At 36.8% G+C, this 14,938-nt stretch overlaps 1 protein-coding gene and 1 long non-coding RNA gene across 8 annotated transcripts in view; one reads left to right on the forward strand and one right to left on the reverse strand.

The window, feature by feature from the left end:
- The window catches only part of L3MBTL4 (L3MBTL histone methyl-lysine binding protein 4), a 441,589-nt gene that overhangs the window by 181,828 nt on the left and 244,823 nt on the right, over positions 1-14,938 (forward strand). The window lies entirely within an intron of this gene.
- LOC122232477 lies at positions 1,362-9,216 on the reverse strand. The gene is made up of 3 exons (XR_006209806.1): positions 9,109-9,216; positions 8,714-8,786; positions 1,362-1,743 (listed from the first exon to the last, which is right to left on the reverse strand). It is a non-coding gene; the product is annotated as an uncharacterized LOC122232477 (long non-coding RNA).

Consider the following 14,938-nt stretch of genomic DNA (forward strand, 5'->3'; position numbering starts at 1 on the left):
AGTTTTAGATGGTTCATGGTATAGTCAAGTCTGTACGGTTAAAAATTAGATCTATTAAAGAATATTAAATAGATTATCTGTGGAAAGTTATATTCTTTGCGTTTTTAAGTTATCTTGAATGGTATTGCTATTTAAAAGTGACTCTGAGTTTGCTTTTTTTGTAATGTTTGTGAAATTCCTACTGCTCTCCATTGCTCAGTGTGGCTTTTACCAGTCAAAACACTATTGTGAAGACTTTTCTCAACAGTGTGATTACTTGTGTGAAAATCTGTTGGCGCAGTCCATGAACGGGAGCCACCACGCCATCCTGTCTCCTGCTCAATTTGGACAGGGGGACAGGAAGCCCTGCAGAACCAGAATGGCTGTGAGGGCTCCTCCGATCGGCAGTGGGACCACGTCCCCCAGGAAGGATGACAGTCCTGCACGGAGCGCCTCTGCAAATGCAGACCGCTGCTCACATTTGAAGCACACTCTGCGACCAAACTCACATTCAGTTCAAACATCTCCGCAAACATCTCCGTAGTGACTTCTGTGCTTATAGAATGGAGAGAACCAAGTAAGCATAAAACATGCTGAAGGAAGGGATGATCTGTTTTTGTAAAACGCTATTGAGATGTGATTCACACACTGTACACCTATCCATTTATAACGGATATACGCTGTCCATTTACAGTATACAGTTGGTGGTTTTTAACCTATTTAGAGAGTTGGGTGACCATCACCAAATTTAATTTTAGAATGTCTCTATCACCCCTGAAAGAAACCCTGAATCATTTAGCTATTATCCCTCAACCCTCCTTTCCCCTCAGCCCTTGGCAACCATTAATCTACCTTCTGTCACTATAGATTTGCCTATTCTGAATAGTTCATGTAAGTAGAATTATGTAACCTGTGGCCTTTCATGTCTGGCTTATTCACTTAGCATAATGATGTTAGAGCTCATCCGTGTGGTACCGTGGATCAGCACATCAATTCTTTTTAATTCCAAATATTATTTCATTACATAGATAAATCACAATTTGTGTATCTGTTTATCAGTTCATGGGCATTTGGGGTTTTTTTCCCCACATTTTGGCTATTTTGAATAATACTGCCATGAACATTTGTGTAAGAGTTTTTGTGTGAACAGGTTTCCAGTTCGCTTGGGCATATACTTAGGGTGGAGTTGCTGGGTCATGTAGCAATTCTACGTTTAACTTGCTGAGTAATTGCCAGGATCTTTACCACAGGAGCCGCACCATTTTACATTCCCCTGGGTAGTGTGTGAGGGCTCCAGTTTCTCTATATCCTTGCTAACACTTGTCTGTGTTCTTGTTCATAGCCATCATACCGACTGTGAAGTAGAATCTTATTTTTGGATCTCATTTTTCTTGAATGCCCAATATTACTTCACACATCTATCTGTTTTCATAGCAATTTTGTGAAGATTTTGTCAATAATTTCAATTTCATAGTTGAAGGCCTAAGGTCCAGAGAGATCAGATAACTGGCCCCAGACCTTTCACGTGATGTGAAGGGGATTAGGTGACAGGCCTCGTTAGTTCACTTCAGGAATTCCTCTGCCTTTTCTTCTTCCCCACACTGCTTATAGTCTCCCTGCACACAGGCTCTACAATGGAAGGAAACATTTCAGTTGCTCACTGGGAACACAGGAGAAGGAGATGTAAGTTCCAGCTCTGTGTGTGGACACCTTCACACTGGAAGCAATGTTGCATCAGTCTTTGAAGGATGTGCAGAATTTCACCTGAGAGATGGAATGGAAGAGTTAGATAGAAGGAATGGTATGCACCTCCTTAAAAAAGGAAGTTCCTGGAAAGTTCAAATTATGGGCCTATGAGTAATGTGCTGGGCTGCAGGGTAGGGAAGGGGGAGAGAGGGACAGGAGGTGATGGGTGATTTAGAACATTAGGCTCAGACTGCTGTGTGATTGGCCTTGTTAATGTCTTTATTGTATTTAAAATTGGAAATAATTTTAAAGATTCAGAAGTCACAATAGCAAAAATAAACTCCTTGCAAACCATTTGAGGTTAAATTGCCGAGATGAAAGTTTTGCAAAGGTCACCCAATAACAATCCTCTACGAAACACAAATGAGACCACATGTGTTTACTTGTCATATCTCTTTAGCGTTCTTTCATCTGCAGCGGTTCTTCATCTTTCCTTGACTTTTATGAACTTGACACTTTGGAAGAGTACAGGCCAGTTGTTTTTTGTAACGTGCTTCTCACTTTGGGTTTGCCTGATGTTTCCACAGGAGTGGACGGATTATGTACCAGGGGAGGAATATTCCAGAATTAATGCATCCCCTCAGGTGGATGCTAATCCCCTGCTAATGTTAACTTTGATCACTTGATTGAAGTGGTGTGTGCCACTTCTCCACTGCAACTTTGCTTTTTCCTTTTGTAATTAATATATATTTGTGGGAATTGACATTGAGATTACATAATTATACTATTTCTCATCTATCACTCACTAGTTTTTAGCATCTGTTAATGTTCATTGGATGAATTAGCTGTTATTATGATATTTGCCAAATGGCGATTTTCTAATTACATTATTTCCTCTACATTTATAAGCTTATTTATTTATTCATTTTTTTACATATAGTTGTGGATTCCTGCCTTATCATTGTGCTATAATATGTTACTATCGTTATACAGGACCTTGGTGGGGGAGGTGGAGTAGAAAGGTCGGTGAGCAGCCTTCCTAGACCCAGGAAACTGACAGTTTACTAGAGACTGTTGGTGAGTTTATAAATAACTGTTATAGATGATAGCAAGGAAATTAGTCAAAAAAATAATACCTGGCCAGAACAAGAAAGAAGTGCCTCATGGAGAAAATTATATGATGGTGTGCTGCTCCATAGCAAATTACCACACACTTAGTGGCATAAAACAACACAAAATTATTATCTTATAGTTCTGGAGGTCAGTACTCTGAAATGGGTTTCACTTCAGTTTTGAAATATTAATAGATTAGTTAATTACTAATTAATAGAGAATTAGTAGTATGGGTAGGTTGAAGCCATGTTATAAAAGATCTTTAAAAAGCTAGAACGAGGAGTTTGTAGTCCCATCTCTGATATAAATATGTTTAAGTATTTATTTGGCAATAATGCGCCAGATTACAGGAAGACCATTAGGGAGATTGATTGTATGTGAAAATAAGGAGTAGAGGCTAGGGAGATGTTAAAATACTTTGGGATTTCTACTTACCTGATTTGGCAAGTGACTGAATAAGAAGACATATATTAGCTCTTTATTCGGAGTTTCTTGTGGTCTGGAATGCTTGGAATTGATGGGCTAGGGAAATAAATCTGGTTCCTGACCTTTTATTCTTGTAAATATCATGTTCTACAGTAAATACATGTTAATGTGATAGCAAAAAGCCACTCAAAGCAGAAAAAAAACCTGCATTTGAATATTTTGCTAACTGTGGGACAATTTTCTGTGGCCATCTGATATAGTGTGTCATATTATGTTATGTTATTGTGCCTGTGCCTCAGGTAGACATTCTCCTAACAGAGGTCCCATAAGACATTGCCATACTTCCACCAATAGGTGATCATGCCACTGCAGCATATATCATGATCCTCTCTCTCTTGTTCTTTAACTTAATTGGAAATCATATCATCATTTCCCCAAGGCTTTTCATAGAAAGTGAATTCCCTACACAATTCTACAGAGACACTATAAAAGGATGGTATTCTGTTCTCTGTCTCTGTAAGAGTGTTCAGTCAGCTAAATTCTCTTTATGAATCCAAGCTTATTTTTATCATTGAATCCTGATAAATAATCACCAATGAAGTGAAGCTGCGGACTTACTAGAAGTCAAACTTATTTAAAATAAATGTTAATTATATTTTATTTTCATAAAAGTGCAGGAAATTTGTAAAATTGAAATGTAATAATGTATACATTGAAGTATTGATCTCATGACTAGATAGAGCTTGCCATTATAATTGTTATTTTTTCAATCATCTTGTCTTTTTATTTGATTTTATACACATGAATTAAACACTAGAATTATGATCTTATTGTTCATTTCTCCCCTTTACTTGAAAACATAATTTGAATATATTTACTTATCTTTAAATAGTCTTTGAAAACCTAGTTATTAATGACTGCAAAATTATCTGAGTACACCACAGTTTATTTTGGCTTATTTTCTTTTGTATTGGACATTAACTTTTTCTAGTTCTTAAATAACAACAGACATCCTTTTAATTTTTTTTCATGTGTATTCATTTTTGAGAGACAGAGACAGAGCATGAACCGGGGAGGGGCATTGAAAGAAAGGGAGACACAGGATCTGAAGCAGCTCCAGGCTCTGAGCTGTCAGCACAGAGCCCGACGTGGGCTCGAACCCACAAACCACGAGATCATGACCTGAGCCGAAGTCAGACGCTTAACCAGTTGAGCTGCCCAGGCGCCCCAAGAAGACATCCTTTTAAAGAAATAGTTATAGATGTTGGTTATTGCTTTGTGGCTGTTTTAAGTGGAGTTAATGGATTACAGAGGATAGAAACAAGTTTTAAGCATTTGATAAATACTTCCAGATTACCCTCCATAAAGTTTCTTCCTTCCAACAACATTAGAAAATTCAGACATGAAAAAGAAAAAAATGGAACAAGACCCCAGATCTCTCAAAATACAGGCACCTGTTTTCTATGAATATTGTATTAGCAAGGACTGTATTGTTTTGTTCATAATTTATCCACAAGTTCTGGTACATAAAAATAGGCAATTTGTGTGTGTGTGTGTTTTTTCTTAATTTTTTTTTTAACGTTTTATTTTATTTTTGAGACAGAGAGACAGAGCATGAACGGGGGAGGGGCAGAGAGAGAGGGAGACACAGAATCGGAAACAGGCTCCGGGCTCTGAGCCATCAGCCCAGAGCCAGACTCGGGGCTCGAACTCACGGACCGTGACATCGTGACCTGAGCTGAAGTCGGACGCCCAACCGACTGAACCACCCAGGCGCCCCAGTTTGTGTGTGTTTTAAATCACACTTAAAAATATTTTAAGTAAAGTAACTCATATATAGATTGAATTAGTGATCAGAAAACTCCCAACAAAGAAAAAAGCCTTGGACTTGATGGCTTCACTGGTGAATTCTACCAAACATTTAAAGAATAACTAATGCCACCACTTCTCAGACTTTTCCAAAAAATTGAAGAGGAGAGAAGTCTTCCTAACTCATTTTATGGACCCAGTACTACCCTGTTACTACAGTCAGGAAAAGTCACTATAAGAAAAGAAAACTGTAGACCAGTATCCCTTATGAACACTGATGCAAAAATCCTCAACAAAACACTAGGAAACTGAATCACATTGAAAGGATTATATGCCATGACCAAGTGGAATTTATTTCTGGAATGCAAGGATGATTCAATATGAAAATTAATCAGTGCAGTACACCAAATTAACAGAATGAAAGACAAAACCAACATAATCATCTCGAGTGATGAAAAGCTTATAACAAGATTCAACACCCTTTCATGAAACAAAACAAACAAGCACAAACATTCAACAGTTTAGAAACAGAAGGAAACAAATTCAATGTAATAAAAGCTATATATGAAAAACCCACAGGAAGCATCATACTCAGTAGTGAAAGACTGAAAGCTTATCTTCTAAGATCAGGAAAAAGCAAGGATGACTAATTTTGTCACTTCTTTTCAACATAATACTGAAAATCCTAGCCAGATTAATTAAGCAAGAAAAAGTAATAAAAGGCATCTGAATTGGAAGCAAAGAAGTAAAATTATCTCTGTTCACAGATGATATGATTTTATATGTAGAAAACCTTAAAGATTACACATACACACACCCCTTAGAACTAATAAATGAATTCGGCAAAGTAACAGGATACAAAATCAAGACTCAAAAATCAGTTGTGTTTCTGTGCACTAATTATGAACAATCTGAAAAGTATATTGAAAAAACAATTACATTTACAATGGCATCAAGAAGAATAAAATGCTTAGGAATTAACCAAGGAGGTAAAAGACTTGTACAATGAAAAGTACAAAACGTTGCTGAAAGAAATTGAAGAAGAGGTAAACAAATGGAAAGACATCCCTTGTTTAAAGATTGGAAAACTTAATATTGTTAAGATGTCTATTACCCAAGGTGACCTTCTCAAAATCCCAAAGATGTTTTTTGAAGAAACAGAAAAATCTGTCCTAAGGCTTATGTGAAATATGAAGGGACTCTTGAGTAGCTAAAAGAGTCTTGAAAAGGAACAGAGTTGGAAGACTTGCCATTTATTTCAACATGTTACGTATATGTATACATGTTACAAAGCTACAGTAATTCAAACAGTGTGATAATGGCTTAAATGTAGACATACAGACCATTGGAACAGAGGCCCAGAAATAAACCCTAACATATAAGGTCAAATGATTTTCAGCAAGGGTGCCAAGACTATTCAAAGGAGAAAGAATAGTCTCTTCCATAAATATTGCTGGGAAAGTTGTTTAACCACATGCAAAATAATGAAGCTGAACCCCTACCTCACTTTATATACAAAAACCAAATAAAAATGGATCAATGGCCTAAATGTAAGGGCTAAAACTATAGAGTCTTAACAGATAAGGCAAAAGCTTCACAACATTGGGTTTAGCCGTCATTTCTTGTATATGACACCAAAGGCCCAGACAAAAAAAGAAAAAGTGGACAAATTGGACCTTGTGAAAATTAAAAACTGTGTATCAAAGCATGCTATCAACAGAGTGAAAAGCAAAACTCATGATAGGACAAATATTTGCAAATCATATGTCTTATAAGGTATTATTATCCAGAATATATGGAGAACTCCTAAAACTCAACAATAATAAAAAAAACAACCCAAATTAGAAATGGGAAAAGGACTTGATTAGACATTTCTCTAAAGAAGATACATGAATGGTCAGTAAGGACATGAAAAGATGCACATCATCACTAATCATTAGGGAAATCCACTAGGGTGTCTACTATTAAAAAAAACAAAAAAACAAAATAAGAAGTGTTGGCAAGGATGTTTGGAAATTGGAGCCCTTGATCATTGTTGGTGGGAGTGTAAAATGGTATAGTTGCTTTGGAAAATAGTATGATAGTTCCTCAAAAAATTAAAAACATAATTACCATGTGATCTAGTATTTCCACTTCTTGGTATACGCCCAGAAGATTTGAATGCAAGGTCTCAAAGAGACATTGCACACCTAGTTCATAGCAGCATTATTTACAATTAGCCAAAGCATGGAAGCAACCCAAGTGTCCATGAACAGATGAATGGATAAGGAAAATGTGGTCTATGAACACAATGGAGTGTTAGTAAGCCTTACAAAGGAAGGAAATTCTGACATATGGCACAACATGCATGAACCTTGAGGACATTATGCTAAGTGAAGTAAATTAATCACAAAAGACAAATACTGCATGATTCTACTTACGTGAGATCCTTAGAGTAGTCAAAATCAGAGAGAGAAAAAATATGGTTGCCAGGGGTTATGGGGAGAGGGGACAGGGAGTCGTCGTTTAATGGATACAGGGTTTTAGCTCCACCAGATGAAAGGAGATCTGGAGATGGATGATGGTGATAGATGTACAGCAATATGAATGTACTTAGTATCACTGAACTATACACTTTAAAATGATTAAGTTGGTAGATTTTGTGTGTATTTTACCACAATAAAAATTTCGAAAAGAATTCCCATGTGTAGTTATATTACAAGTCCTATAAATTTTGTTTAATGTTTATTTTTATTTTTGAGAGAGACAGAGACAGAATGCGAGTGGATTAGGGGCAGAGAGAGAGGGAGACACAGAAGCAGAAGCAGGCTCCAGGCTCTGAGCTGTCAGCAGAGTCCAACGCGGGGCTCAAACTCATGAACTGTGAGATCATGATCTGAGCCGAAGTCGGACGCTCAAATGACTGAGCCACCCAGGTGCCCCTACAAGTCCTAGGCAAGACTAATGAAAACCAGCATTCTTCTCCCTGTCCCAGAATTTTCTGTGAAGGGGCATATCTGTCACTTGACGTTTACTTCCCTCTTCCTCAAGAATGTGTTTTTTGCTTCCTACCTCTGTATTTTTCAGTTTTAGATACTGTCTCTTGTACTCAAGCACTTTACATTTAACATATTTCTTTGTATGATTGGATTTAATGTTACTAGTGGCTTTCTATTTATGTTTTTGGTCCTTTTTTTCTCCTTTAAAAAGTTTGTACTGAGAATTATTTAATGCTTCCGTTTTATCTTTGCTATTGGATTTTTCTTTTTTTAAGTTTATTTATTTATTTTGAGAGACAGCGTGAATGGGAGAGGGGCAGAGAGAGAGGGAGAGAGGGAATTCCAGGCAGGTTCCTTACTGTCAGTGTGGAGCCCGATGTGGGGCTTGATCTCACAAACTGTGAGATCATGACCTGAGCCGAAATCAAGAGTCAGACACTCAATTCACCGAACCCCCCAGGTGCCCCTGCTATTGGATTTTTAATTTACCTCTTTAAAAATATTTCTCAGTTCTTACAGGATTGGCAATGTACCTATTAAACTCATCACAGTCTACTGTACCACTTTTATAATATAAAAGCCTAATAGTGAGTGGTTTACTTTCATTTCTTTCTCCCATTATTTCTCATCTTTTCTTTATTTACAGATGACTTTTTGTTCTCATAAAAAAAGCAAGGAATATAAGAAGTGAAAACAGTGTGACCTCTATATATGTTCTGTACCTTATAAATGCTGTTCACTATTTCCAGTGCTCATTTCCATCTGACAGCATACTCCTTCTCCCCGAAGAACTTTCTTTTAAATTGAGATATAATTTATATATAACATTATATTACATTCAAGTGTACAAGATAATGATTCAGTATTTGCATGCACATACAGCAAAATGATTACAGTGACAAATCTAGTTAACATCTAGCACTGCACATAGTTATGAAGTTTTTTCCCTGGTACTGAGAACTTTTAAGATCTACTGTCATAGCAACTTTCAAGTATACAATATAGTGTAGCGTTAACTACACTCGTCATGCAGTGCCTTATATCTTCATAAGTTATGTATTTTATGACTGAAACTTTATACTTTTCAACTCCTTGTCCCATTTTGCCAATCACCCACCTCCTGCCTCTGGTAACCACCTATCTGTTCTCTTTGTGAGCTTGTTTTTCTTTGCTTGTCTGTATTTGTTTGTTGTTAGATTCCACATGTACGTGAAATAATATTATATTGGTACTCTCTGTTGACTTATTTCACTTAGCATGTAATTCCTTCAAGGCTCATCTATGTTGTTGCAAATGACAGCATTTCCCTTTTTTATGACTGAATAATAGTCCATTTTGTGACTGAATAATAGCCCATTTTCTTTATCCATTCATCCATTTCTGGACACCTGGGTAGCTTCTGTGCCTTGGCCACTGTAAATAATGCTACAGTGAGGATGGGGATGCATGAATCATTTAAAGTTAGTGTTTTTGTTTCTTTCAGATAAATACCTAGAAGTGGAATTTCTGGCTCATATGGTAATTCTAGTTTTCATTTTTTGAGGAAATGCCATACTGTTTTTCATTGTGGCTTCACCAATTTACATTCCTACCAACAGTGCACAAGGATTCCCTTTTCTCCACATCCTCCTTAACACTTGTTATTTCTTGTCCTTTTGATAATAGCCATTCTCACAGGTGTCAGGTGGTATCTTCTTGTGGTTGTGATTTGCGTTTTCCTGATGACTAGTGATGTTGAGCATTTTTTTCATGTATTTGTGGGCCATTTGTATGTCTTTCTTTGCAAAAAATGTCTGTTCAGATCCTCTGTTATTTTTTAATTGGATTGTTTGTTTTTCTTATATGAGTTTTCTATATATTTTGGGTATTAACGCCTCATCAGATACATGACTTGCAAATATTTTCTCTCATTTAGTAGGTTGTTTTCTCATTCTGTTGATGGCTTCCTTTGCTGTGCAAAAGCTTTTTAGCTTGATCCAGTTCCACTTGTTTATTTTTGCTTTTGTGTCAAATCCAAAAATTCATTGTGAGGACCAAGATCAAGGAGATTACTGCCTACCTCTTCTTTTAGGACTTTTATGTTTCAGGTCTTTTGTTCAAGTCTGTAATTAATTTTGAGCTAGTGTTTGTGTATGTTGGAAGATAGTGGTCCAGCTTTATTCTGCATGTGGCTATGTGATTTTCTCAACACCATTTATTGCGGAGACTGTCCTTTCCTCATTGTATACTCTTGCCTACTTTGTTGTAAATTAATTTACCATATATGCATGGATTTATTTCTGCCTCTCTGTTCTGCTCCATTGGTCCCAGTGTTTTATTTATTTCTTATTTAAAAAATTAAGTATTTATTTTTGAGAGAGAGAAAGCATGAGCTGGGGAGGGGCAGAGAGAGAGGGGGACAGAGGATCTCAAGCAGGCTCTGCGCTGACAGCAGCAAGCCCGGTGTGGGGCTTGCACGCATGAACTGTAAGATGATAACCTGAGCCAAAGTCTGAAGCTCCATCGACTGAGCCACCCAGGTAATCACATCCCTATGTTTTAATGCCAATGCCTTACTGTTTTGATTACAATAGTTTTGTAATGTAATTTGAAATCAGGAAGTATGATGCTGCCATCTTTGTTCTTTTTCCCAAGATTCCTTCATCCAGAGTCTTTTGTGGGTCCAAACAAATTTTAGGACTGTTTGTTCTATTTCTGTGAAAAATGCCATTCTAATTTTTAGGGATTGCATTAAATTTGTAGATTGATTTGGGTAGTATGGACGTTTTAACAGTATTAATTCTTCCAGTCCATGAGCACAGAATAGCTTTCCATTTATTTGTGTCTTCTTTAATTTCTTTCATGAAAGTCTTCTAGTTTTCAGAGTACAGGCCTTTTACCTCTTTAGTTAAACTTATTCTTAATGTATTTTATTCTTTTTAAAGCAATTGTAACTGGAATTGTTTTCTCAATTTCTATTTCTAGTAGTTCATTATTAGTGTATAGAAATACAACAGATTTTTGTGTATTAATTTTGTATCCTGCAACTTTACCAAATTTGTTGATTTATTCTAACAGGTTTCTTTTTATGGTAGAGTCTTAGGATTACCTATATATAAAATATCATGTTATCTGCAAATGGTTACAGGTTTGCTTTTTTCCTTTCCAGTTTGGAGACCTTTTATTTCTTACTCTTGCCTAATTGTTTTGACTAGGACTTCCATTATGTTGAATAAAAGTGACAATAGTGGTCATCCTTGCCTTGTTCATGATCTTAGAGGAAAAGTTTTCAGCTTTTCACTGTGTGTGATGTTGGCTGTGGGATTGTCATATATGGCTTTTATTGTGTTGAGGTATGTCCCTCTATACCCACACTGTTGACAGTTTTTATCATAAATGAATGATGTGGATGTTGAATGGATAAATGGATGTTGAATTTTGTCAAATGCTTTTTCTGCATCTATTGAGATGATGGTATGATTTTAATCCTTTGTTTTGTTAATGTGATGTATCACATTAATTGATCCCTAGAATAAATCCCATTTCATCACCATGTATGATTTCTTTTAATATATTGTGGAATTCAGTTTGCTAATATTTTGTTCAGGATTTTTGCATCTAAGTTTGTCAGAGATATTGGCATGTATTATTTTTTCTTACAACATCCTTGTCTGGTTTTGGTTTCAGGGTAATGCTGGCCTCATAAGGGATTTTGGAAGTGTTCCTTCCTCTTCTATCTTTTGGGAGGGCTTGAGAAAGACTGGTATTAATTCTTTAAATGTTTGGTGCTTTTCACCAGTGAAGCCATCACAGGTTTTTGATTACTGATTCAATCTCCTTACTAGTAACTGGTCTGTTCAGATTTTCTATTTCTTCATGATTTGGTTTTGATAGGTTGTAGGTTTTTAGGAATTTATTCATGTCCTCTAATTTGTCCAACTTGTTGGTGCATAACTGTTCATAGTAGTTTTTTATGATCCTGTGTGTTTCTGTGGTATTGGCTGTAGCATTTATTCTTTCATTTCTGTCATGTTCCTTCTTGCTAAAGAACTTCTTTTAGAATTTCTTCTAGCACAGGTTTGTTGGAAATGCATCATCTCAGCTGTTGTTTGCCTGAAAAAGTCTTTATTTTGCCTTAATATTTTAAATATATTTTTGCTGGGTATAGAATCGTGAGCTGATGGATCTTTCCCCCTGCATTTCATTAAATATGTCACTTCCTTGTCTTTTGGCTGGTATAGTTTTTGTTTGTAAGTCTACTCTGATTCTTTACCTATGTTCTCCTGAATGTGATTTTTATCATCCTTCTGGTTACCCCTTAAATTTTTATCTTCAGTGCTCTGAAAGGGAGCTCTTGCTAGTCTTCTGTCTCACTCCTAGTCTTTCCTCTGAGCACTTGGTAAGACCCATTAAAACCACCTTGTGAGTGAGTATAGGGACACTCCTCTTATGTCTGGGGTCAGCTATTTCAGACTGACATGCTAGCTCCCACTTGACTTTTAAGAATTTATTAAAATGTTCGCTGATTTCTTTTTACTTACTTGGGTGTGATTACCTTTTCCTCTAGTTCTCTGCCACAGGTTAAATATTTTGAGTTTCTCAGCTGTCTCTAGAGGAACTTGTGCCCCCTTATATTTCCATTACTTTGTTTCCTTGGAACTTCAGCTCTTTGATGGACTCCCGGAAGTTTATGATTTTTCAGATTATCTGACTGTTTCTCATTGTTAGGGAGTGGGTAACAGTCTTTTTGTCTTTCTACATTCTACATTGAAATGGAATTCTCCTTTATTTTCCAATAACAATATTTTATGAGTCTTCTCTTAGCTCTCTAAGGATATGAATTAAGGGTTCATTTAGTTTTAATTAATTAATTAATTTTGAGAGAGAGAGAGAGAGAGAGAGAGAGAGAGAGAGGGAGAGGGAGAGGCAGAGACAGAGGGAGAGAGGGAATCCCAAGCAGGTTCTGCATTGTCAGTGCAGAGCTTGATGTGGGGCTTGATCTCACAAACCATGAAATCATGACCTGAGCTGAAATCAAGAGTTTGACACTTAACTGACTGAGCTACCCAGGCACCCCAAGGTTCATTTATTTTTTAAACTTGTTGGTTTAAATCTTCTGTTCCCTATATTGTCTCTTTTCTCAAATTTATGTTTTTATGTTAATTGTTTTTGTTTTTGTATCCAGGTATTGGGTTCTTCAAATCTCTAGTGAATCTCAGTTTCCTTTCATCTTTAAGAATAAGGTCCTGAGAAGCAGAATAAAATCTCTGGGTGCCCTGATGGAGCTTGTGAAATTGTAAACATCCCTGTGGGGTGCTGAGATGTTAGCCAGGATGTTTTAGTTGGATATTGGATACCTCAGAATGTCATAACGAGGACTTTTGGGTTGGTTCCCACAGGAAAGGCTCCTCTTCCTCCTTCTGACTGGGGTGTGTGTTATGGCAGGGTTGTGGGAGTCGTTGAGAGCTGAGGCAAAGGGCTGCCCGCAGTTTGAGATTCAGGTACTGCAAGTGGCCATTCTTCTATGAGTGGGCTGCATCACTGCATAAGATCCCAAAGTCTGTTCCTTCTCTGTTTCAACCTGTCCAGAGACTAAACCCTCCAGCCTTTAGCCTTAATGTGGGAGGGATAGTTGCCTAGTTGTGTGGGGTCAGGTAGGTGACCTGGTGTGTCTAAGTGTTTCTGTTAGGACTTCAAAACAGTCATCTGTTGTTAGCACCACACTCTGCCTTCAGAAGGATCTGATGCCTGCAGCTACTGAAGCTTTCCAGGGTCCTATAACATAAATTAACCTGCTTCTTTAACAGATTTGTTTTAGCTTTCTCAGTATGTGAAGCCAATTTTCATTCATTTATTTCCTTTTCACGCTTCCAGGGGTTTTGTTTCCATGTCTCATCTGCTTTTGCCTTTTTTTTTTTTTTTTTCACTTGTTCTCATTGTGGCTTTATATCCTTGTACTGGTACTGTTTTTATTTTTAATTTTTTTCATAAACTACATTTTATTTATCCTGTTTTTTTTTAAATTGTTTTTTTATTTTTGAGAAAAACAGCACGAGTGGGAGAAAGGCAGAGAGAAAGGGGTATGGAGGATCTGAAGCGGCTACTGTGCTGACAGCAGTGAGCCCAATTTGTGGCTCAAACTCACGAACTGTGAGATCATGACCTGAGCTGAAGTTGGATGCTCAACTGACTGAGCCGCCCAGACGCCCCAATTTATCCTGTTTTTTTAAAAGCATTGTATTTCTTTTTCTACTCAGGTTAGTTACTCCTCTCAAGGAAGTAGCAAGTGGTGCTAATCCCTCCATATTAATTACTATGAGCTAACTAGCATAACAAATGACTCCAACATTTTAGTACCTTAACACATTAAGAATTGATTTCTTGTTCTTCTCACAGTACAGTTATGGTTAGTTCTGCCCCATGCAGTTATTTCAGAACTGGGGCTCCTCCAGGTCTTTTGGACTCTTTCAGCAAAGCCTGAAAATGGGAAAAGAACTGATGTTTGTTTGCACATGAGATGGTTTTAGGAGCCAAACTTGGAAGTGGCTTATTACATCATTTCTACCCAAATGCATGGGCCAGAACGCAGTTACATAGCTACATTTAACAGCATGGGAGTCCAGGAAATGTATTTTCTCAAGAGGAGAATGAAAATGATTGAACTATTAGCCATCCTATGCTATATATATTTTACTAATTCCAATATGATTGCAAATACATGCACACATACACACTCATACATAGATATATTTGTGAACCCATATCCTTTTCAAATAATTGCTTGTGCAAATAAATGGAATTTTATTATATACATATTTGTCCATTATCTTTTTATCTTGCTCAGCTGTTTCATGGCAAATCTCTTTCAATTAATTTGGTATAGTTCTGATTCTTTATAAAGGCTACATAGTATTCCATAATGTGTTGTATCAAAATTAATTCAGAATTTTCTCTGTTGATAAGTATTC

The sequence above is a fragment of the Panthera tigris genome, chromosome D3 (assembly GCF_018350195.1).
Source record: "Panthera tigris isolate Pti1 chromosome D3, P.tigris_Pti1_mat1.1, whole genome shotgun sequence".
Classification (NCBI taxonomy): Eukaryota; Metazoa; Chordata; class Mammalia; order Carnivora; family Felidae; genus Panthera; species Panthera tigris.